At 39.0% G+C, this 26,092-nt stretch overlaps 2 protein-coding genes across 7 annotated transcripts in view; one reads left to right on the forward strand and one right to left on the reverse strand.

The window, feature by feature from the left end:
- Positions 1-11,493, reverse strand: part of NUCB2 (nucleobindin 2) — a 41,506-nt gene extending 30,013 nt beyond the window's left edge. Inside the window, exons 1-2 of one of the 5 annotated variants that reach the window (XM_060606139.2) lie at positions 11,472-11,493; positions 5,540-5,691 (exon numbers count right to left, since the gene is read on the reverse strand). The gene's annotated coding sequence lies outside the window, so the exon portion shown is untranslated. Of the gene's footprint in view, positions 1-5,539; positions 5,692-10,024; positions 10,044-11,307 lie in introns of those variants that run through there. The other 4 variants (XM_060606136.2, XM_060606137.2, XM_078433280.1 and 1 more) reach the window with 4 other exon arrangements.
- Positions 11,494-11,602: 109 nt separating this feature from the next.
- Positions 11,603-26,092, forward strand: part of PIK3C2A (phosphatidylinositol-4-phosphate 3-kinase catalytic subunit type 2 alpha) — a 193,341-nt gene continuing 178,851 nt past the window's right edge. Inside the window, exons 1-2 of one of the 2 annotated variants that reach the window (XM_060606135.3) lie at positions 11,603-11,756; positions 14,856-14,943. The gene's annotated coding sequence lies outside the window, so the exon portion shown is untranslated. The remainder of the gene's footprint in view (positions 11,757-14,855; positions 14,944-26,092) is intronic. The other variant, XM_078433279.2, reaches the window with a different exon arrangement.

The following is a 26,092-nucleotide window of genomic DNA, read 5'->3' on the forward strand; positions in this document are numbered from 1 at the left end:
TAGTCAATAGGAAATGCTAACAAAATCCCACTGTTCTTTTCTTTGACCTGCCTGAAAATGGTGCACCAATGCTGAAGGTGCTAACTAGTTTGATATCCTGAGAATGCGTTAGAAAGCAGCATATCATGGTAACACTATTCATAAATGCCTATGGTCGAAAGTTGCTGCCATATCAAATTTAAATTTTAAATTTCCCAAAAATGTTATTGTATGCATAAAAGGATGGGTAGTGGTGGACAGCAGGGAATGGATGATGGCTGAGCCAAAGGAAGGCTAGCTAAATCTGGTTTGAATGTCCAAGAGCCCTCTATAACCTGGTAAGTGTATTAGTCTAGTCCTTGATACATTGTGAGGCCATGTATCTGAATATTTAAAGAACAGGATGCCTGAAAAGTAACACAACTTCATGTTATTCTTGATGTCATGTCTAGACCATTGCAATCTTCAGTGTTTTAGTCAACAAACCATTGAAGAAGGGGTATCTGAAAACTTTCTGTTGTCACCTTCAAGGAAGCACTGACATCAAAGCTTGCCAAATGAGTGTCAGAAGCTTGGAAGAAAATTCCAGGCAAAGGAGCTTGAAGAACTTCCCAGAAGAAAATCACCCTCACTCTCCATAGTAGAAAGAACAATGTTATATAGAAAAACAGATATTGACAAGTCTGAAATCAAGAAAGTGTTTCATAAAGATTCAGACTACGAATGTGCAAAAGTCTTAGGAATACTTTAACTAATTTCTTTATGTATGCCCAAAAGTGAGGTCAGAAAAATATCTGTCTAGGTGAATCTAAAAATGCACTTTCAGTAAACATAAAATGAAACTGAAAGTGGCAAAGCATAGTGTCATAGTTTAATTGCCAGTATTTTTTTCTATATGATATATACTGATGTGTCTTGATATCAATGAAGTCTTAGGATCAATGAAATACCCTATTTTGGTTTTTTTAAATCTACATCTTCTTTTGGACTTTCTGTTTATCCTCCCTCTTTAATTATTTACTTCCTCTCCTTTCTTGCCTTTTTTGTTTGTATTTTATTAGTGGAGGATTTAAGAAATACTCTTCTCATGGGACAGCTGGGTGGCTCAGTCGGTTAAGCTCAGGTCACGATCTCACCATTCATAGGATCGAGTCCTGCGTCAACCTCTGGGCTGACAGCATCGAGCCTGCTTGGGATTCTCTCTCTCCTCTCTCTCTGCTTCTCCTTTGCTTACTCTCCCTCTCTCTGTCTCTCAAAAGAAATAAATAAACATTTTAAAATTAAAAAACTAAAAAATAATAGAGGGGTGCCTGGGTGGCTCAGTCGGTTAAATGTCTGACTTTGGCTCAGGTCACCATCTCGAGGTTTGCAGGTTCCACCCCTGCATCCGGCTCCCTGCTGTCAGCACAGATCCCACTTCGGATCCTCTGTCCCTTTCTCTCTCTGCACCTCCGTCACTTGTGTTCTCTCTCTCAAAAATAAAAATTAACATTAAATTTTTTTTTAAACTAGGGGTGCCTAGGTGGTTCAGTCAGTTTAAGCATCTGACTTCGGCTCAGGTCATGATCTCGTGGTTCATGAGTTCAAGCCCCACTTGGGTCGGGCTCTGTGCTGACAGCTCAAAGCCTAGAGCCTGCTTCAGATTCTGTGTCTCCCTCTCTCGGTTCCTCCCCTGCTCGTGGTCTGTCTCTCTTTCAAAAATAAATAAATATTTTTTTTAATTTCTTTTAACTTTTTTAAAAATAGAAAATATTTTCTCCCTCTAACAGTTTCTAATCTTTTAGTGTTTATTCCAGAAGTAATTAGGACAATTAACTTACTAATGTCCTAACTTAGTAATGAAAACATTCACTTCTTTTTAAAAAACATTTTTTTTAAATTCCAGTATATGTAACCATGTTTTATTAGTTTCAGGACTACAATGTATTGGTTCAACAATTCTATGCATTACTCAGTGCTCATCCTGATAAGTGTACTCTTAATCCTCTTTACCTATTTCACTCATCCCCGCACCCACCTCCTCTCTGGTAACCACCAGTTTGTCCTCTAGAGTTAAGAGGTTGTTCTTTTGCTTGTCTTTTTTTCTGTTAAAACATTTACTTCTTAATAAGTCCTCAAGAATGTCAACTGTCATCACAACAAAAGAAATGGAAAATGTTCTAGCACCTCAAATAGAAAAGTAATGACACAAAAATTTCTTTAAATACCAAGATCATGTCAAATGTGTCAGATACAGACTTACAGATTTTCATAAACTCAATAACATGCAAATGCCCATACAAAATAAGGAGAGACGAGGTATAAGGAGAGGCAAAAGGAAGATGGGGAAACTAACCTACTTTTCTTCCAATATCTGGGCAGTAAGAATGGCCTCCTTTTCTTTATCACCCTCTTCTTCCATAAGAAGAAAAGATATCTAAAGAAGAGACCTGGGCAGAACTCTGCTGAAACAGTAGACTGATTGAACCAGAACAGGCAGATAATATATGCTGTAATGTCAAATGATCTGAAATTCCAAATCAGTCCATGATCTCCATTCAGACTGCATGGAAAGCACTGTGCACAAGGGCATCGGAGCCTTGGGCAAAATTACAAAGTAAGCAGCATTCTGAAACCTCTTCTAGCATTTAGTAGATTAAAAAAAAAATAATTTCCCTAAATTTCCAAGTCCTAAAAGGAAGCTTATCTCTCTTCTCCTGTCTCTAATAAATCAAAATTCCCATTCACATACAGAGGTGGATTTTTTAACTATTAATGCCTACCGGTAGTTATCCAGATCAAGTTTACTTGAGGTCTGTGTGTGTGTGTGTGTGTGTGAGAGAGAGAGAGAGAGAGAGACAGAGAGAGAGAGAGAGAGTTTCCTGTTTGATTGCAGGGAGATATCCTGGAAATGGTTAGAAAGAATGGTCATGGGTAAGACAGGTGGAGAGTACAGAAAACAGAATAGCTTGTTTCTCTTGCCTTATAATAGGAATTCCTCCTTCATCTACCTTCTTCCTCCTTCATCCACCTTTTTCTCCCTCTCTCATCTCTCCTTCATCTACCTTTTCTTCATCTACCTTTTTCTTCCTTCATCTACCTTTCATCTACCTTTTTCTCCCTCTCACAACCCTCCTCTTTTACTCTTCTTTTAAATTGTATTGAAGCAGGGGCGCCTTGGTGGCTTGATCAGTTAAGCGTCCGACTTCGGCTTAGGTCATGATCTCACAGTCCATGAGTTCAAGCCCCGTGTCGGGCTCTGTGCTGACAGCTCAGAGCCTGGAGCCTGTTTCAGATTCTGTGTCTCCCTCTCTCTCTGCCCCTCCCCTGTTCATACTCTGTCTCTCTCTGTCTCAAAAATAAATAAACGTAAAAAAAAAAAATTTTTTTAAATAAATTGTATTGAAGCATATATTCTATAATCTATTGTACATATTTATTTAGCAACTATTTATTAAGTGTCCACTATGTACCAGATATGCTAGATAACAAGATAAAACAAGATAGACATGGCCCTTACCCTTGTAGGCCTTTCAATCTAGTGTAGAAGGTAGCCTATCAAATAAACAATTGCAACTCAAAAAAAGCTGTTTATAAAACAATGCATAGCATGACCCTTTTTTTGTTAATTAAAACATCTTTAAAGGCATTAAAATAGTATTTGTGGGGCTCCTGCGTGGCTCAGTTAGATAAGCATCCAACTCTTGATTTCAGCTCAGGTCATGATCTCACAGTTGTGAGATCCACACTGAGCAAAGAGCCTGCTTAAGATTCTCTCTCTCCCTCTCCCTCTGCCCCTTCCCAGCTCGTGCTATAAATAAATAAATAAATAAATAAATAAATAAATAAATAAAAACCTCTACAACTCAACACCAAAAATAACAGTAATGATCCAATAAAAAAATAGGCAGAGGACCTCAACAGGCATTTTTCCAAAGAAGACATAGGAATGGCCAACAGACACATGAAAAGATGCTCAACATCAATGAGCATCAAGGAAATGCAAATTAAAACAATAATGAGATATTACTTCATACCTCTCAGAATGGCTAAAATCAAAAACACAAGAAATAATAAATGTCAGCAAGGATGTGGAGAAAAAGGAACCCTCATTCACTATTGGTGAGAATGCAAGCTGGTGCAGGCACTATGGAAAACAGTGTGGTTTTTCCTCAAAAATGTTTAAAATACTCACGAAGCCAAGACTACACTGTATACACTGTATGTTAGCTAACTTGACAATAAATTATTATTTTTTTAATATATGAAATTTATTGTCAAATTGGTTTCCATACAACACCCAGGGCTCATCCCAAAAGGTGCCCTCCTCAATACCCATCACCCACCCTCTCCTTCCTCCCACCCCCCATCAACCCTCAGTTTGTTCTCAGTTTTTAAGAGTCTTTTATGCTTTGGCTCTCTCCCACTCTAACCTCTTTTTTTTTTTTTTCCTTCCCCTCCTCCATGGGTTTCTGTTAAGTTTCTCAGGATCCACATAAGAGTGAAAACATATGGTATCTGTCTTTCTCTGTATGGCTTATTTCACTTAGCATCACACTCTCCAGTTCCATCCACGTTGCTACAAAAGGCCATATTTCATTCTTTCTCATTGCCACGTAGTATTCCATTGTGTATATAAACCACAATTTCTTTATCCATTCATCAGTTGATGGACATTTAGGCTCTTTCCATAATTTGGCTATTGTTGAGAGTGCTGCTATAAACATTGGGGTACAAATGCCCCTATGCATCAGTACTCCTGTATCCCTTGGATAAATTCCTAGCAGTGCTATTGCTGGGTCATAGGGTAGGTCTATTTTTAATTTTCACAATAAATTATTTTTAAAAAATTAAAAATAAAATTATCATATGGTCCAGTAATTCCACTGCTGGCTATTTACCCAAAGAGTATGAAACCACTAATCCGAAAAGATATAAGCTCCCTTCTGTTCACTGCAGCATTATTTATGACAACCAAGATATAGAAGCCACCCAAGTGTCCATCCTTTGATGAATGGATATACTGGAATATTAGTCAGCCATAAAAAAAATGAAATCTTGCCATTTGCAACAACATGGATAGACCTAGAGAGTATAATGCTAAGAGAAATCAGTCAGTCAGAGAAAGACAAATACCATATGATTTTACTCATATGCAGAATTTAAGAAACAAAACAAATGAACAAAGAAAAAAGAGACAAACAAAAAAAGACTCTTCACTATAGAGAACAAACTGGTGGTTTCCAGAGGAGAGGTGGATGGGAGGATAGGAAAAAATAGGTGAAGGGGATTAAAAGTACACTTACACTGATGATGACTGACTAATGCATAGAATTGCTGAATCATTATATTACATACCTGAAACTAATATAATACTTTATGTTCATTTTGCTTGAATTAAAAGAATAAAAAAGGGAAAAATAGGTAATTTTTATACACGTAAGTCCCTTGATTATTTTGCTTATTGGGGTCAATTATTCTAGAACAGAAAAAAAGGGAAACTGAAGCATTACTAACAAGAGAATTACTGAACTTTGTGCCTGTCTGTTTTTATTTTTTGCTCTCTTAACCAATCACTTACCTTCAGAGAGATAAAGAATTTTTATCTCCTTTTTACAGATCAGGCAACTGAGATCCAGAGAGGTAAGATGATTTGGACAGTATCAAATTAGTGAAGAGATGGTTCTTGGCTCCTAGGTCAATGCTTTTCACTAAAAACTGACTCAACAGGTTCTAAATGAAAAAAAAAAAAAAAGAGAGAGAAAGAAAGAAAGAAAAACAGTATTTTTAACATAAACTTAGCCTTATTACAGTGGTAATGGCATATGATATTATATATTTGTCACATCCTATGAAAAGAAAAGTACTAAATTTTTATGATGTGTAAGGAGACCAAAATATATCATAATCCAGTGGGAAGGGGAAAGAGAAATATTAAATAAATAGAATCAAAGACCACAATAAGCAAAGATATTAATGTATTATACCAAGGCTTTACCGTATTTCTTGTAAATAAGAATTTAGACTAAAAGCCTATTTTCCTCAGCAATGAAACTTCACGATATAGGGTCAGTTTTCCCATTAAATCCTTAACTGAATTTTTCCTTAAAATCCTTAACTAGAATCTTTCTTTACCCTTACCATCACTTTAAAAAACTAACCTTCGTCCCAGTCTCAGTCACAGTGATCTGTAATAAAGCAAAATAGCTTAAATCTTCTTTTTTGAAACCCCACTACCTGTAAAATTCAGGGTGGTTGGCTCACGTGCACACTCACTGGTGAACAAAATGAATTACTTTTAAACAGTCTATAAAGAAAATAAGCAAATAAAATATCTTCATATCTTAAGAATACATGTATTTCTTTCTTTTTATGGTATATCAAGATAAAATCATCTAAGCATGAGAGTAGTCATATGCATGTTATATGTTGGAAAGGCATACGACTTCTATTAACACAGCATGGTCAAAAATAAACAAACAACAGATTGAATCCTTACCATTCCCCATTTACTGACAAGCTATTTGCCTCTCTGATTCTTAATTTTCCTACCTATAAACTGAACTAATACTTCTTCATAAGTTTTTCATTGGATGAAGATAAGAATGAATACAAGGTAATTAGCACAATACATGGCAATAGTAAATGCTCGATAAATATGAATGCCCTTCGTGTCTTTGAAAATGAAACAGCTCTATATATAATGAAAATCTGTTCTGTAAACACCCAAAGTTATAGAACTTAAAAAGCAATAAACCAGTTTGACATACAACTTTAAGTGTCATTTCTGGAAAGGCCGCTTTAGAACTCTCCTCTAAGCATTACCATAACCAAAGTCCTGATGCAGCTGTAGGCCAATGAAAACAGTACATCCAACAAAAGAGGAATACAATCTCTTCCTCCCTGGGATTAAAAGAAAAGTTCCAGGTTTCTTTTTCCAAGGCACTGTCCTTAGCCAGGAAACCATTGTTACGTCCTCTTGCTGTCAATATCATAATTCTAACAGTGAAGAGGAGTGGGGTAGAGAAAAATAAATCGCTTCTGAGAATTTCTCAATGGCAGCAGTGATGAGGGAGACCAGTACCCTGGTACTCAACTCTATTTTTCCCTTTAAAAATGAGTTAGCAGGAAAGGAAGATTCAAAATAAAGTATGGGATGTATGACCAACAGAGCTGAACTCCAACCCTTTCATGTATCAAGACATTAGTGGGCGCCTGGGTGGCCCAGTCGGTAAGCGTCCGACTTTAGCTCAGGTCACGATCTCACGGTTTGTGAGTTCAAGTCCCGCATCAGGCTCTGTGCTGACAGCTCAGAGCCTGGAGCCTGCTTCAGATTCTGTGTCTCCCTCTCGCTCTGCTCCTGCCCCACTCGCACTCTGTCTCTTTCTCAAAAATAAAAAAAAATAAAAAATAAAAGACATTAGTATAGGGGCTAATGGGTGGCTCAGCTTGTTAAGCATCTGACTTCAGCTCAGATCATGATCTTGCCCTTCGTGAGTTTGAGCCCTGCATTGGGTTCTGTGCTACAGCTCAGAGCCTGGAGCCTGCTTCGGATTTGGTGTCTCCCTCTCTCTCTGCCCCTCTCCCACTTGCACTCTGTCTCTGTCTCACAAAAAAGAATAAACAGCTAAAAAAAAAAAAAAAAAAAGACATTAGTATAGATATTAGGATACCTGACTGGCTAAGTCAGTGGAGTATGTGACTCTTGATCTTGGAGTCATGAGTTCAAGCCCCATGTTGGGCATAGAGATTACTTATTGGCTCAGTCCGTTAAGCATCTGACTTTAGCTCAGGTCATGATTTCATGGTCTGTGACTTTGAGCCCCGCTTTGGGTGAGCTCGAGCCCCACTTCAGGTGAGCTCAAGCCCTGCTTCAGGCTCCATGCTAACAGTGTGGAGTCTACATGGGATTCTCTCTCTCTCCTTCTCTCTCTCTCCCTCTCTTTCTCCCTCTCTCTGCCCCTCGAGGGATTATCTCTCTCCATCTCTCTCTCTGCCCCTCACTGACTCCCACTCTCTCTCTCAAAAGTAAATGAATAAACCTTTAAAAAATTGGGGCAGGGCTCATGTGGTTAAAGGATAGGCTCTTAGTTTTGGCTCAGGACATGACCTCAGGGTTTGTGAGTTTGAGCCCCATGTCTGGCTCTGCACTGACACTGCAGAGCCTGCTTGGGATTCTCTCTCTTCCTCTCTGCCCCTCCCACCTTGTGTGTATGTGCACTCTCTCTCTCTCTCTCTCTCTCAAAATAAATAAATAAATACTTTAAAAAATTTTTTCAAATGAGAGTCAACAGGATAGTGAGATTCAAAGTAAAGTATCAGATGTATGACCAGCTGAGCTGGACTCCAACCTTTCCACGCCTTTCCATGTATCAAGACATTAGTATAGATATTAATGTTCTGATGCTCATATCTGTGGAAAAGGACACCAACCAAGGAAACCATTATACTGCCTCTTTTTTCAACCTCAGTTGGTTACAGTATCCTTGATAATAGGCCTACTTAATGAAAGTAGATACTGTTTCTCACCTGTATCTCTCAATAAAAAAATTTATTAAAATTTCAATGTCTCCATTATTCATGTATACTGTACTTCAGATAACTTAAATACAACATGCCAAAAAGCTCTGCCAAATTAATTTTTTTTTAATTTTTAAAAAACTCTGCTAAAAACAAAAGCATGCAACGGCTATCTCAATTTCCGTTAGGTTGCTTTAAAAATTTTTAAATCAGACAATTCTGGGACCAGAAATGATCTCAGAGGTGGTTTGGTTCAGACCAAACTTTTATAAAAAGTTATAAAGCATAAGGAAGCTAACTGACCTGGCCAAAATGATTTCACAGAGCCAGAATTGGAATCTGGCCATCAAATTCTAATCAAGTATAACTTTCACCATTTCATGGTTGTTGTTATGTTTTTTTTTTTTTAACTTTGGATTGAAAATCAATAAGTGAGTGTGGTTTTTCCTTAAATTACTTGAAATTGTTAGGAGGCTGTTTTTTAAAGTCTATAAACTAATTGCAAGTATCAAACATAAAAATAACAAATTTCCCCCTTCTAGACTTTCAGTTATTTAGAAAAAGTTAATCATCTATCATACCAAATATAGTCAACTCAATTACCCACAATACTTCGAAGACTATTTCAAGGATTATTTTCAACACATTTTAAAATCCTACACTTGATTCCTCCAGCTACCCAATACTTAAAAGGTATTTCCCTCAGTCATCAAAAGGGCCCTTAGAAAGCTGAAAGCAACTTAAATATTATTCTAACAAAATTAGGTTGATATGTCTATAGAGATACACAACATATCCTAAAACACAAAGACACTGGTATTGATCATGCTGATAGTGTATATTAGTGACGATAATCAATAGCTAGTGTTTTAAAAGGTACCCTCATTGCTTTCACTGTGCATTTCATTTTAACTGGTATTTACAGAGCACAAACCAACTTGACAAAAAGCATGCTGAATGAAGTAAACAAAATGTGTGATATGAACAGTAAGTACCTCCAGAGAGCAGAATAAGGTAAACACACCCAGGACTTGGTCCTTGCAAGATGGGTAAATTAATTAAGACAGCTGGAAGAGAACAGCATGAGTAACCACAGGAGACAGATATGAATTTATCACTAGAAAGTGAGACTGATCATGGAGAGTTTTTTGGTTTTTTTTAATGTTTATTTTTTTGAGAGAACTCAAGCAGGGGAAGGGGGCGGGGGGGGGGGGGGGATCTGAAGCAGGCTTTGCACTGATAGCAGTGAGCCTGATGTGGGCCTTGAACTCACAAATCATGAGATCATGACCTGATCCGAAGTCAGATGCTTAACTGACTGAGCCACCCAGATGCCCCAGATCATGGGGAGTTTAAAGAACAAGATGAGAAACAGAAGTTCCCACGTTCACCCCAATGACGACAGTAATATTATTTGAGATTTCTAATTCTAAATTTCCATTTTTTTAAATTTTGGGCCCTATTAATTGAGGAATATTTGTTGAGGCATTTGTTTGCTCAGCATTTGTTGAACTTGCTGATCAAGTTTTATAAAACAAGAACTCACATTCAGCTTTAATCAGGATGAATCCTGAGGTAATTTCCATAAGGGACAAGATGCGAGAATCTGGATATTGCCTGACTCTAATTATTCAACAGAATTCACCAGGGAAGGCCTTAAGAAACAAAAATTTTAAATAGATCATAAAAGAAGCCATTAGTTATAGGATCCAAATCTACTATACCACTAGTCATACTACTTTACAAATTCCTTAAAGCAACTGTCTCATCAAGGGGAAGTCCAGAATCTCCTTCAAACAGAACTGTCAGAAATATGTGCATATCAGATCCAAATCCATTAGCCATACTACTTTTAACAAATTCCATAAAGCAATTGTCTAGGCAATTTTTTCAATTCTTTAGAGAAAGTCCAGAATCTCCTTCAGACAAAATTGGCTATCAGAAATACTTGCATTTAACCTCCCCCTTTCACCCTCCCCTTTTTTAAACCAACATAATAGTAAGTGATTTGATATTCGTTCATATTCATCCATGGATTTAATAGCCTTAATAAAAGGCTTACATGGGAGCACTTACTTATTCACTGGTGTAAATGTACATTATCCAATTTAGGAGTTTAGTGAACACTCTGAAAATCTCAAAAGGTTCTGTCTCCCAGAACTCAGAATAATAGTTCAAAGGTTCATGTTCATACTTTCTCACTCCCCCCCCCCTCTGTCTCCATATTGTAAAATACCTGGATATTGTAAAATAATTGCCAACCAAGGCCATTTGCCACCACAAACCACAATAACTCCATTTGCTTGCTAAATTACCATTTAGGAAACACAACAAGGAAGTACCATTTCAGAAACCGAAAGATCTCATCTCACACCAAAGGTTTGTCACATAAGGGAAAACAATACCACAACTGACTTGAACTTTCTCTCCTAAGTGTCAAGGGTTGCCGGCTTAACAGGCCGGCAGAACAGCAGGATTCGCCGGCCTAGTTTTGCTCGACCGCGCGGGGAATGATGAGCATAAGCAGGGAGCTGAAAAGTACACCCCCCTTACCAGTGGGCACCTCCCTCGCCCATCAACCTGCCAAGGTGGGGTGGACCCCTTCTGAATCTCTGTCCTGCACTCACCCACGCCTGCTTCCCGCCAAGAGCCTGTCACCCTCATCTACCCCAAAGAAAGCTTGGGTGCCCTGCAGCTAGTGGAGTGGAGAAAGGGACCCCACGCCTCAGGATGCAACTGGAAGCGCCCCTCCACCCTTGCCCACCCACTATGCTGCTCCCCCTCTCCATTCTCACTGCAGCGTAAGGCAGGCGAAAACCTGAGCCCTACCTATCTCAGGACCCGCTCCAGCCTCCAGCCTTGCGGATCCGCACCCACCTCGGGCCACCGGCCTTACCTCGCCGGATCTCGGCGTGCAAGGCTCCGCCTGCTGAATGGACGCAGTGCACAAACCTGTCTCTCCAGCCCCCCGCCCGCGATTTTTTGCTCTATACCTCACTGACCGCGCTCTCCCGCCTCCTCGCTGCCTTGGCGACAGCCCCCGCCCCTCCGGCAGCCGCTGATTGGTCCGAGTGGGATCGCGGAAGTTGCCGATTGGCGGGGGCGGAGACGAGGCCGCGCCCGCCGGCTGAGAGGAGGGCGGTGTGGAGCAAGAACGCGAAGGAGCCTGGGGGAGCCTAAGCCAAGAGGGACGTGGCGCTCTACGACGCGGACCGGGAAGCCGCGCCCCTTCCTTCTCTGGCTTTCATGGAGAGGCCTGCGAAGCAGGATTTGGGCGGGTGAGGTGCTGCCCCGGGATCGGGACAAAGCCCCAGGGATCGCCTCCCCTTTGGCTGCCGGCCTGCGTAGGCAGCGCCCAGACCCGTCAGAGACAGGCTGTCAGGCCCTTTTTCGCCTACAGGCCTCGCTCGGGGCTAACACCCCCGGCCTCCTCCCTGGCGGGTATCTGTGTCCCCTTTGCAACCTCACCCACCCGGGTTATGGAAGGCCCTCGGCCACTGAGCTTGACTGCTTTTTACTACCCCTTTCACACCCCTCTGTGCACACTTCTCTTTTCTCTTTACCCTCCCCTCGTAGAACTGAGACGCTACTCCACCACCCCCCTCACTTTAAAGATGGGAAAACTGACTGAGGCTCCAAGATATACGTAGTTCGTGTTTCGAGGGTTACAGAAACTTTTGGAGCCTCGAGGCTGCGCTTGAGTCTGCCAAATAATAGTATCGCTCTGAGCCTTAAGTTTTCTAGCTTGCAAAAAATAGTATCTACCTCAGAGTTATTAGTGAGCATTAGATAAGTATAACATTCCAGAAAACCGGTACAGAACCTGCTGCATATATGTTAATAATGGTTACTTCTTTTTATCAGGAAGTAATGGAGGGTAATAACTAACTGCACCAATTTGGAGCCAGACTGCCTATGTTGCAAAACCGGATTCAGTTTATCATAGGTATTCTAAGTTACTTAAGCGCTTTGTGCTTCAGTTTCCTTGTCTGTAAAATGAGGATAATAATAGAACCCTCCTTACAGCGTTAGTAGAAAAGTGACAGGCACATAGTAAATGGTCAATAAATGTTAGCCATTCTCACCTTAGTGGCTTAGTGACTGTAATTCAAGTCTCTGGTGTCTAAGACCAGCAAACTTTGCTCTGACACACTTCCCATCAACATACTTAGAACAGTGCCTCAAACCTTTTTAAGGTTCAGTTAGAAACTCTTGTCTGGTTTTTTAAAATCAAAATCTTAAACTTTCTCCCTTACCGTCATCAAAGTCTTAGAATGTTGTGACTCTGCCTCTAATGAAGGTTTAATAACAGGTAAATGTAAGGAAAATAATCATGTTCTGTTCCGATGGGTAGATTGGAAAGCAAAAGCACTAGAGTAAGAAAGGATATTCAAGAGGTTATGGTGTAGGAGCACTGCATTTCAATTTGAAAAACATGGGAAATATTATTACGTATTGGTTATGTATCATTAGTAATCAATATTAGTGTCAGATCAGGAGACAATACCACATCTCAACACTATGGAAAACGCTAAACTGTAAACACATTAAAGGCAGGAACTGTCTTCCACATTTTTATTCCCCATTATCTACCACAGGGCCAAACGCATAGTGCCTAATCCAGACACTAAGATTCGAGATAGACCCTTTAAGGGGAGACCCTGAAAGATCTGGTAATAATCTATCTAGATTATTTATAGTAATCCACGGAGATGAATAATGGAAAATAAGAAAATTGGATCAGCCCAGCAATAAAATGGAAGTAAAAAGGATAACGTACACTAGCTTGGTGACTGAGATGCCAGCATTGTTCTCAGCAATATTCTGGCATGAACAAAGAGAGAAGACAAGGAAGACAGGATAAACAAAGATTAAACAGCAAGATCCAGGATTAGGAGAAATTGCTGAGGAAAATATTTCAGGATGTCATGTGCATATAAAGCAGGCAGCTGCATCTCTTATACTAATAAATATTGTTTTGTGGTAGAGAAAAATAGAAACGTTATAATAAGCCCTGAAAACATCCTATATTATGGGACTAATAAAGAAATGTTACTTTACTTAATAGGTAACCCCAAACGTAGGGGGTTTAGCACCGATGGAAAATCTCCTATTGGGGAGGAAGACTGGAGAACATACTATTATTACAGTACAAGGGGGAAAAAACAAGGTTTTGGAATCAGAACTGGGTCCCAGTCCTGCCTGGATTAAAAACCCCCGCTCTATCTTTATTAACTTAATTTCCTCTGGCAAATTACTTAACCTCTCTCCATAGCATAGTTTCCCCATATCTAATATGGAGACAATAAGGGGCACCTGGGTGAATCAGTCGGTTAGGCATCTGACCTGGGCTCAGGTCATGATCTCAGGGTTCATGAGTTCAAGCCCCGCATCAGGCTGTCAGCTGTCAGTACAGAGCCTGCTCCAGATCCTTTGTCCCCCTCTCTCTCTGCCCCTTCCCCGCTCATGCTTGCACTCTCTCTCTCTCCAAAATAAACATTAACAAAAAAGATTCTCTGCCTCTGCCCCTCTCCCCAACTCAAGCTTGCTCGCTCTCTCAAAAATTAAAATAAAATAAAATAAAAATAACATGGAGACAATAATAGTTTCCCCTCTTAGAGTTCTAAAGATTAAATGAGTTTATATTTGTGAAGCAGACCAGTGCCTGGCATACAGTAACTGCTATTTTAATGTTTGATAAAATATTGGTTTCAGTTTCTACATCTGTATCCTGGGATGTTAGTACTGGACTTACTGTAATGATTCGAATGATGTATATAAAGTGTTAGAAAGGAGATGCTCGGGGCGCCTGGGTGGCTCAGTCGGTAGGCGTCCGACTGCAGCTCAGGTCACGATCTCACGGTCCGTGAGTTCGAGCCCCGCGTCGGGCTCTGGGCTGATGGCTCAGAGCCTGGAGCCTGCTTCAGATTCTGTGTCTCCCTCTCTCTCTGCCCCTCCCCCGTCATGCTCTGTCTCTCTCTGTCTCAAAAATAAATAAACGTTAAAAAAAATTAAAAAAAAAGAAAGAAAGAAAGGAGATGCTCAATAGGTATTATTCTCTTCCCTTCCCCCACCCCCAGCCTGTTAACTTTGAATCCCTATCTGATTATCACTGCCACTGCCATCAAGGGGCTATTGCTCAACCTGGTCTATGCAAGGATAAAGTATCTTTCTTGATTTCCCTCAGCTCAGATGAGAAGCTCAAAATGAATTTACTGGAGGCGAGGAGAAAATGGAAGGGAACAATTCCTGAGAACCAGCTGATGTGAAGCCTGCCCCCATTGCACATCTGTTGATATTTCCAGCAGGAAAAAAAATGGTGTCAAGGAGATCTGGCTTCCTAATACCTCAATTCTTACACTTCTCAATTCTTCTAGGATCCCACAGAACATCAGCTGGCCAAGCTCTTCATTGTGTTCAGAAGAAGGTAGAGGGAGGCAGGCATGAGTATTTACTGAAGAGAAAGTAAGTAATCAGACACAAGAAAACTCAATAGTACACTCTACCTGGGAGCCAAGACTTACTCATTTTTATTAAGATCTAGTACAGAGGTCAGCACTATGACCAAAACTATGGCCCTTGGACCAAGTCAAACAACTGCCTGTTTTTGTGAATAGTTTTCTTGGAACACAGCCATACTCACACTCATTTGTTTATGTACTGTCTCTGGTTGTTGTTGTACTACAATTGCAGGGTTGAGTGGTTGTAACAGAGACCTTTTGGCCCTCAACACTAAAAATATTTACTACCTAACTCTTTATAGAAAAAAAGAATTGCTAACCCCTGATTTAGAAAATTCTGCCAGAATCACGTTTTCAGTATCCTCAGTGCAAAAATTTTCACCTTCATAAAATCCTCTAATCCATTGCTTCTAATGTGCGTACAAATCACCTGGGGATCTTGCTAAAATGCAGCTTCTGATTCAGTAGATCTATAATGAGGCCTGAGATTCTGCATTTCTAACAAGGTCTAGGGGATACCACTTGATCTGGATCAACGTGACTTCATCGGGGGTTTTTTCTTTTTTTTTTTTCTTCATTGAGATGTAATTGACAAATAACATTATATTAGTTTCAGGTAGACAACATAATGTTTCAGAATTATATATTCAATATGTATATATTGTGAAATGATCACCACAATAAGTCTAGTTAACATCCATTACCATACATAGTTACAAATTATTTTCTTGTGATGAGACTTAAGATTTACTCTTTTAGCAACTTTTAAAAATGCAATACAGTATTTTTAAACTATAGTCACCATGCTATACTTTACATCCTCAGGATTTACTTATTTTATAACTGCAAGTTTGTACCTTTTGACCACCTTCACCTATTTCACCCACTCCCCACCCCCTAGATCTGGCAACCACAATCTGTTCTGTCTTTGAGTTCAGTTTTGTTTTTACTTTCCACATATAAGTGAAATCATATGATATTTGTCTTTCTCTATCTGACTTATTTCATTTAGCATAATGTCCTCAAGGTCCATCCACACTGTTGCAAATGGCAGGGTTTTCTTATTTTTATGGCCAAATTATTCCATTGTATATCAATACCATAATCTCTTTATCCATTCATCCATTAGTGGACACCTAGGTTGTTTCCATGGCTTAGCTACCGTAAATAATGCTGCAATGAACTTGGAGATGCAGGTATCTTTACAAGTTAGTGTTTTCATTTCATTGGGATAAATACCCAATAGTAGAATTGCTGGATCATATGGTAGTTCTATTTTTAATTTTTTAAGAAACCTCCATATTACTTCCCATGGTGGCTGCACCAATTCACACGCCTACCAACAGTGCACAAGGGTTTCCTTTTTTCCACATCCTTTCCAATACTTGTTATTTCTTGTCTTTTTGATAATAGCTATTCTAACAGGTATGTCAGTGAGGTGATATTCCATTGTGGTTTTGACTTGCATTTCTCTGATGCTTAATGATATTGAGCATCATTTCATGTGTCTGTTGGCCATTTGAATGTCTATTCAGGTCTGTTGCTAATTTTTAAATTATATTTTTTTAAGTAATCTCTACACCCAACATGGGGATTGAACCTAGACCCCGAGATCAAGAGTTGCATTCTCTATTGCCTGAGCCAGCCAGGCACTCCTTTTTTTTTTTTTTTTTTTTTTGGCTATTGAGTTGTATGAGTTCTTTATATATTTAGTTATTAACACCTTACCAGACATATGATTTGCAAATGTTTTCTCCCATTCCATAGATTGCCTTTTCATTTTGCTGATGGTTTCCTTTGCTGTGCAGAGACTTTTGTATGTGATGTAGTCCCATTGGTTAATTTTTGTGTTTCTTACCTTTGCTTTTGGTGTCAGTTCTAAAAAGTCATCAACAAGACCGGTGTTAAGGAGCTTACACCTATGTTGAAGTTCTTGTAGGAGTTTTATGGTATCAGGTTTACATTATGTATTTAATCTATTTTGAATTGATTTTTGTTTATGGTGTAAGATAGTGGTCCAGTTTCATTCTTTGACTTGTTGCTGTCTAGTTTTCCCAACACCATTTACTAAAGAATCTATCCTTTCCCATTGTTCATTCTTCGCTCCTTTGTCAATAATTAATTGGCCATATATGCATGAGTTTATTTCTGGGTATTCTGTTCCACTGAGCTATTATGTCTGTTTTTATGCCAATGCCATACTGTTTTGATTACTATAGCTTTCTAATATAGTTTGAAATCAGAAAGTGTGAAGCCTCTGGCTTTTTTATTCTTTCTCGATTGCTTTGGCTACTTGGGGTCTTCTATGGTTACATATTAATTTTAGGATTGTTTGTTCTATTTCTGTAAAAAATATCACTTGAATTTTGATAGGGATTATATTGAATCTATAGATTGCTTTGGGTAAGTATGGAAATTTTGACAATATTAATTCTTCTAGTCCATGAACATGGAATATCTTTTCATTTATTTGTGTCTTCTTCAATTTCTTTCATCAATGTCTTACAGTTTTCAGTGTATAGGTATTTCATCTCCTTGGTTAAACTTATTTTCTAGGTATTTTATTCCTTTTGATGAAATTGTAAATGGGATTATTTTCGTAATTTTTCTTTCTCATCAGTGTTTATTATCAGTTCTCTCATTATTTCTTCCTTCATTATCTAGCTTAATTTCTCTGGTTCATCAGTAATATAAGTCCCATATAAACATCAACTCCCTTGTATTTCTTTCCCTGTATTTCTCTGACCTGAAGAAAAACCCAGCTGTGGATAAACTCAAAATATTCCTTTTCCTTGTCTCTAGCAATGTAGTTCTGTATTGCTAGAGAAATATCATTAGACCCATGTCTCTAAATTCATGGTCACCAACCTCAGACAGACTCTAACCACTGCCCAGCAATCTTCCAGTGTTTAGCATATTCTCTCTTGCATACTTACGAAGGCCATTCCATGTTTCTTGCTTCTTAGACCTCCCATTTGACATTCCCACTCATTTTCACTTGATCTTAAGTCAGCTTTGTTGAGAAGCTCCTTGTACAAGTTAAGGAAATCTTGTTTTAAAACAGGATTTTTCAACAACAGCATTACTGATACCTTGCGTCAAATATGTTTTGTTGGGGGGATTGTACTGTGTATTATAGATGTTACCCACATCCCTGGTATCTTCATTCTAGATGCCAAAAATACCACCCTCGGTTGTGGCAACCAAAAATATCTCCAGAAATTGCCAGATATCCCTTAAAAGGCAAAATCTCCCTAGTTGAGAACCATTGGTTTAAAACAACAGATACCAATTCTAGCTAACTTAAAGAAAAGGGAGATTTATTGAGAGGATAATTGAGTAACTCAAAGACAGACTAAGCAGGAAAACAATTCCCGGGGCAAGAGATCTTGGGCCTTCTTTCTAGAAGGGATAATAGATTATCTCCTTATGTCTTTGGGTATTCCTAATTAAGTTTAAATTTTTCAGCAGAAAGAATCTAAGTTCTGTTTAGATCAGGTATCTATTCCTGTGGCCTGGAAATAGAGTCTATAACCAGAATCAAGCTAGGAAGAGGTGTTCAGCAGTAAAAAAGGAATAGCCACCATACTTCCCTCGTATTCTATATCTGTATTCAGCTAAAATGACATAAAACCTGACTACAGAGGCTTCAATGAATTGGAGTTTATTTTTCTGTGATAAAAATAAGTCTGGAGCGGGGGCCCCTGGGTGACTCAGTCCGGTTAAGCATCCAACCCTTGATTTTGAGTCAGGTCATCATCTCAGTTTGTGGAACTGAACCCTGCTTTGAGCACAGAGCTTGCTTGGGATTCTCTCTCTCTCTCTCTCTCTCTCTCTCTCTGCCCCTCCCCCACTTGCATGCATTCACTTGCACTCTCTTTCAAAGTAAATAAATAAACTCAAAAAAACATAAGTCTGGAGGTAAATAGCGGTCAGCATTGCTTCAGCTGCTAAACAGTGTCATGATAGTCTCTTTCCTTTTCTCAGCTCTAGCTTTTCATTTTCAAGTTTATTGAAGGTTGAAAGATGGCTATTATACTTCCTGCATCATGAACTTGACCACATTCAAAAATAGGAAAAACATAGGAGTTTGAGGAAAGCAACAAAGGTCCTTTTATGTCAGAAGTTCCTTCCCCTTTTCTTAGCAAAGGAAAAGCTTCCACTGAAGCCCCCTCAGCAAACAACTCTTAAGTTCCATGGACTAGAAATAGGTTATATGGTCATTTTCTTAGCTGCAAGATATGATGGGAAAGTTAGTATCTGGCCAAGGGGAATGCGACTGTCATGACTGGCTGATACCAGTCACTATTAACTCCCTAGGTCTGGGCCACTGGTGCCAAATTTTGGGCTCTATTCGCAAGAGAAGAGGGCCTGAGCTGTTGATTAAGCAACAATGTAGTGTCTGCCACGTTTTCCTACTATCAAATCCACAAACCTACATGATTCTGTAGTCATTTCCTTTCTTTCCTTCTGTAACAATAAAAGGCAGTCCCTTGACTTATATTCTGAATCCATTCCCCTCACTCAGTTCTCAAGGACTTCACTTTTTTCACTTGACTATCCTCTTTCTTTCCTGTATCATTTATCTCCTCTACCTATTGAATCACACTCTAGGCATACAAACATGCTCTAAGAGTGTTTTCCATCTTTAAAAATCCCTTTCTTATGGATGGATAAAAAGATTTGATAAAGGAAATAGAGTAACATTTTTATTATAGAATTTAGTGATATTTGCTGTGAAATTTGTTCCATTTTTCTGTGTGTTTAGAACTTTCATAATAAAATATTTGAGGGGCACTCGGATGGCTCAGTTGGTTAAGCATCCAACTCTTGATCTCAGCTCAGGTCTTGATTTCAGGATTGTGAGTTTGAGCCAGACTATTGGGCTCCATGCTGGGCATGGAGCCTACTTAAAAATAGAATAGAATAAAAAAATAAAAAGAATAGAATTAAAGTAAAATAAAATAAAATAAAATAAAATAAAATAAAATAAAATATTTGAAATAAAATCCTTACCTTGATTCCAAATCACCCTCTAAATTCTTTCTCTGGTTATTGTTTACTCAAATTCCTTTAAAATTTCCTTTCTCTACTTGCTCCCCTCCCTTTTACTCTCAGTTTATGCCAATCTGGCTTTCATCTCCTCCACTCCCCTTAGATTGCTCACCTTTGAATGGACAGTTTCCTGTCTTCGTCTTGTTCAACTGTTAGCAGAATTCTTTGCTGCTAACTTCTCCCTCTTTTAAATACTTTACATTCTTGGCATCTGATACCATTGTCTCCTAGTTTTCTTTCTACCTTTGTAAACACTCCTTTCAGTCTCCTTTGCAACATTCTTCTCCATTACCCAGCTTCTAAAAGTTGGAATGTCTCAGGGGTTGGTTCTGGAACCACTTCTCTGTCTAGGGCCAGTTCTTACACAAGGGCACTATTGGTGTTTTGTGTTGGGCACTTCTCCATTGAGCAGGATTTGCCATGTATTTCAGGATGTTTTACATTCCTAGACCCTACCCCCTTGTCCCTCTGGTCAATTTGACAACACAAATTACCTCCAAGCAGTCCCTAAAAAAATGATACCTCTCAGGGTTAAAAACAATTTTGAATCTTACTGAGTGATCCCAGCCAGTCCATTACATTAAATATACTTATGCTAATTCTCAGTTATCTCCCACCCAAACATCTCTTTCAAACTCTAGACTGCCTCCAACTCTGTGCATGGTATTTCTATTTGAATGGCCTATTAGAGAAGGTCTATAAATTTTTGATGACTCAATGATATAATTAACTATCTTAATTCACCCTCTTGTCTAAAACTAAGTTCTTGATGTTTTCCTACCTGTTGTTCCTTGTGGGAGGCATGGAGATATACTGCTAACATACCCTTCAAGAAAGGACTGGCTGCCCAGCTCTGAGGAGTGTGGTTAGCTGACAGCCTCTAGTTCTTACTTGCTTCAGGGTCCACCTCAGCTTTAGAGCCAAAGTTACACTCTTCTTAGAATATAACTGAGAGCATACTCTTCTTGGGGAGGCTCCCAGCCAGTGAACGAGCAAGGTGGTAGTACAAGGGCCTACTCCAATGCAGAACTCCACTAGCTCGTAGTCTTTGCCCTGGAGCTCCCCATTAGGCTGGCAGAGATGATCAGCTTTGCATCACTTTCTGTGACCTCCCTCTTCACAATTCTGCTTCTGCTGCTTTTCCTTTTAGTAGTGTTATTCCCTGATAGACCTTTTACACCTCTGTCTTAACATCTGCTTCCCAGAGAACCTATTCAGCATTCTATCTTTCTCATTTCAGTAAATGGTACGCACCCAGTTGCTCAAGCCACAACCCTGTGAGTCATCCTTGATTCTTAGTTTTCCTTCATACTACCTAACTAATCCATCAACACATTCTGTTGATTCTACCTCCAAGGTACATGATATCTCTCTCTCCTGCTACCAGCCCCGCCCAAGTCATCATCATTTCTCACTGGAATACTGCAAATGGCCTCAAACTAGTATCCTGCCCCACTTTGATCCCCTACAATCCATTCTCCACACAGCAGTTGGAGGTGATCTTCAAAACATAGCCCTGCTCTATATGAAAACAGTAGCTTCAGGGTGCCTGGGAGACTCAGTCGATAGACCCTCCTGAGCCTCAGACTTTGGCTCAGGTCATGATCTTGCAGTCTGTGGCTTCAGACCTCACTTCGGGCTCTGTGCTGACAGCTCAGAGCCTGGAGCCTGTTTCTAATTCTGTGTCTCCTCTCTCTCTCCCTCTCTCTCTCTCTCTCTCTCTCTCTCTCTGCCCCTCCCCCACTCACGCTCTGTGTCTCTCACAAAAATAAACATTAAAAAAAATTTTTTTAAGATAAAAACATAATACAAAGAAAACAATGGCTCCTTATCCAAACTCCTTACTCTTCTATCAAGGCTCTTCATGATGTCTCCTATCTTTCCGTTCAGCCTCATTTCTCACAACCCTTCTCAGTCACTATACCCTAGCTGTGTTGGTTTCTTTGTTCTTAGAAAAAAGCTAAGGCTTTTGCCCAAGCTGTACACACTTCAGTAACCACTGTTTCCCCTACATTTTACATGGCTGGATCTTTCTTATTGGAATTCAAGTGCCACTGCCTCAGAAAATTCCTCTCTGACCACTCAATCTGAAGTAATTTCCCTCTCTTCCTTTCTATTATTCTCCCTAAGAGTATATGTATGTGTGTATGTATGCATATATATGTGAAATTCATTTACATATATAGATATTCATATATACACACTTCTTTCCTTAATTGTTTTTATCTGCCTCTCTCACTAGACCATATGATCTTATTTGGTCTATCACTATTTACCCAGAGCGTAGCACAGTGTCTGATGCATATAGTAGGCAATCAATACATATTTGTTGAGGGGCTCCTGGGGGGCTCATTTGGTTAAGCGTCCAACTTTGCCTCAGGTCATAATCTTGTGGTTCCTGAGTTCAAGCCCCACATCAGGCTCTGTACTGACAGCTTAGAGCCTAGAGCCTGCTTCAGATTCTGTGTCTCCCTCTCTATCTGCCCCTCCCCTGCTCATGCTCTGTCTTTCTCTCTCTCTCTCTCAAAACTAAATAAACATTTAAAAAAAGTTTTTAAACAATACGTATTGGTTGAATGGATGAAAGGAAGATCACCTAATTATGTTAGGTCATTATGTTGTTAGGGATTTTTTTTTCTTAGTGTTTTAGCAAAGGGATTTGATTTTTGTTTTTGTATTTTTTTCTTTAGAAATAGAATGGAAATTGTATCCTCTGCCTACTGATATTATAGTGATTGACATATAGGAGATAAATATTAATAACAGGAAGTCATAATATCTAGATCCATGTTATAATGACCATAATTTCAAGAGTCTCTTACTTTAAAAATTAGTCTATTCATACCCCCCAAATTTTATAATATCCTTAAAACAATAATCCTACTCCCACTTAACAATCTTAAAAAAAAGAAAGAAAGAATAAACTAGTGTGAAGAATCCTGAGGTATATATTCCATGGATTATAAAAATTTAGTGAGAATAAAATTTAGTCATGCTGTAGTAAGGAACATTATCAAATAAATATTGTGTGCTACATTGATAATTTTCTTTCCTTCCAGCAAAAAGCCTTAAAATGTGCAGTGACTACAGTAAAATAAATCTTATTTCTAATCTCTGGATTTTCATTCCATGAAAATGATAACCTCTCACTCCCGTTAAGAAACAGACAGTATATCCAGAGAGCAGAATCTCTTTCAAGATCTTCTATAAAAATACATTAGGATAAAAGTTAACCTGAAATACTTGGAAAACTAAGTTTATACTTTTTACTCACTCTAAAGGATCTAAATCACAATTTTTAAGCATCCTTCTGTAACTTTGATGATTCTTTCAAAAATCTTTGTTAATGCAAACATTTTCTTTTTTCTTTTCTTTCTTTCTTTTTTTTTTTTTTTTTTTTTTTTAGAGAGCAAGAGAATCTTAAGCAGGCCCATGCCCAGTGCAGAGCCCAATATGGGGCTCAATCCCACGACCCTGGGATCATGACCTGAGCTGAAATCAAGAGTCAGACACTCAACCAACTGAGCCACCCAGGTGCCCCATGTTAATGCAGACATTTTCTTATATGACATCATGAAACTTTCCCAAACAACCTCATCCTTTTGTGATGCCATACAAATGGTTATCTTCCAACTCCCCATCACAAGTTGCAGTCCTGGGATGAGGTCATCATCATGTCATCATCATGACACAAGGGTTGATACAAAGAGATATGCAAAGGATTGCAACGATATGGAGGAATGAGTTGCCTTTCCAAGGTGGTAGGGCCATTCATTTGTCATTAAGGGTGTGGCTAGACAAGAGTGGAGGGAAGACTGTTAGCATAGTTCATGATAGCACAAGGAGAGGGGTAAAATTTGATGCCTCAAGGGTTGGGCAAACTCTGAAATCACTAGAAGGTGGTACAAAATAGTACTGCACAAGAGGAGGAGGGGTGAGTCCATATTTGGGAAATCAGTAATGTCAGAAGGAAATGGAACAGTCCTTCATTCTTTCAAGTATGATATCACAGAAAACTACGAAAGGTTTAGACAAAGTCTCACAAACTGGTGCCCAGGAGTAGAATCAGGCCCATAGACTTGTTTTGTTGGCCTCCTTAGTGGGCTGGGTTTTTTCCCAGTTAGTTGCCAAATTGGGAGTTTCCATAATAAAAAATCAGAATTTTTGGCTTCTCTTGAAAATGTTGGAGTTCTGACAATGCTTTGTCTGCCTTCCTACATGGCAGCGGCTAGCTGTAGCAATATAACAGCTTCCTTCTTTGGGCAAAGCAGATACTTTTAGTTTACCAGTCCCCACTTAGCCAGCTTTACTCATATTATCCATCTAGCACTTATAGGCATTTAAGTTTGTGGCACTGGTTTGGTGAATTCCATATAACAAAAAGCTGAGTCGACGTTGAGGAAGTATGTCATAGGACGGAAAGGCAATCTCTGATATAAAAAGGTATGCAGCCCTTATAAAAATCATTGTGATAAGGATAGAAGCAGCAGAATATTTATATCCTGCCCGTTTATTCCCAAGAATATTCTTTCTGATCCTGCCACTCTGACCTCAGAGCATTTTGCCCATATTATGTATTTGAGAGCTTTGCAATTTATTCATTAATCAAGAAATGAAAGGGGTGCCTGGGTGGCTCAGTTGGTTGAGTGTCCAACTTCAGCTCAGGTCATGATCTCATGGTTCATGGGTTCAAGCCCCTCATTGGGCTCTGTGCTGGCCTGCTTCAGATTCTGTGTCCCTCTCTCTCTCTGCCCCTCCCCCACTTGTGCTCTGTCTCTCTCAAAAATAAATTAAAAACATTAAAAAGAAATTAATGGGAATGCAAGCTGGTGCAGCCATTCTGGGAAACAGTATGGAAGTTCCTCAAAACACTAAAAATAGAACTACCATACCACCCAGCAATTGCACTACTAGGCATTTATCCACAGGATACAGGTGTGCTGTTTCGAAGGGACACATGCACCCCCATGTTTATAGGAGCACTATCGGCAATAACCAAAGTATGGAAAGAGCCCAAATGTCCATCGATGGATGAATGGATAAAGAAAATGTAGTGTGTATATATATATATATATATATATATATATATATATATATATATATATACACAATGGAGTATTACGCGGCAATCAAAAAGAATGAAATCTTGCCATTTGCAACTACCTGGATGGAACTGGAGGGTATTATGCTAAGTGAAATTAGTGAGTCAGAGAAAGACAAAAATCATATGACTTCACTCATACGAGGGCTTTAAGAGACAAAACAGATGAACATAGGGAAGGGAAACAAAAATAATATAAAAACAGGGAGGGGGACAAAACAGAAGAGACTCATAAATATGGAGAACAAACTGAGGGTTACTGGAGGGGTTGTGGGAGGGGGGATGGGCTAAATGGGTAAGGGGCATTAAGGAATCTACTCCTGAAATCATTGTTTCACTGTATGCTAACTAATTTGGATGTAAATTTTAAAAAATAAAAAATAAAATTAAAAAATAAAGAAGCTGTATCAGCAGAAATCAATTTATAAGATACTTTTCCCCAAAATTCATTAATATTGGCATGATTCTTATTATATGTCTGTTGTCAGATATATCTTTGGTGTCAAACATCCTTGGGTCAGGAGTAGAACAAATCTTATTATCCTCAAGTGGTATAAACTTTTATGTCTTCCAAGGATAAGATATTCCATAACATCTCCTATTATTTGTCCTTGGAGCATCCTATTCTCCTTACTGTCTATATACCCTGGTTCAGACTGCTTCTTTTCTTGGAACATCTTTCTCTCTCACTAAACTCCTACTCATTCTTCAAGGAACAGTGGAGAAATCATTTTCCCTAACCATGCCCTCCTAGCATTAAGAAAGAACTCCTCCATTAGGCTGTCATAGAATTTTGAAGATACCTTTATTAAAGAAGTTATACTTTTGTTATAGAACCAGAGTAGGCTTTTCTTTTAATGTGTTCATCTCCTTCGGTAAAAATCAAGACAGTGAGTTACTTAAAGGCAGTATTTTTGTGTCTCCAGGGCTTAGTAATCTAAAGACATTTAATAAATATTTGTTGAATGAATGGTCCTAGGGAGATATAGAAATCTAC

Source organism: Panthera onca, chromosome D1, assembly GCF_046562875.1.
Source record: "Panthera onca isolate mPanOnc1 chromosome D1, mPanOnc1 haplotype 2, whole genome shotgun sequence".
NCBI lineage: Eukaryota > Metazoa > Chordata > Mammalia > Carnivora > Felidae > Panthera > Panthera onca.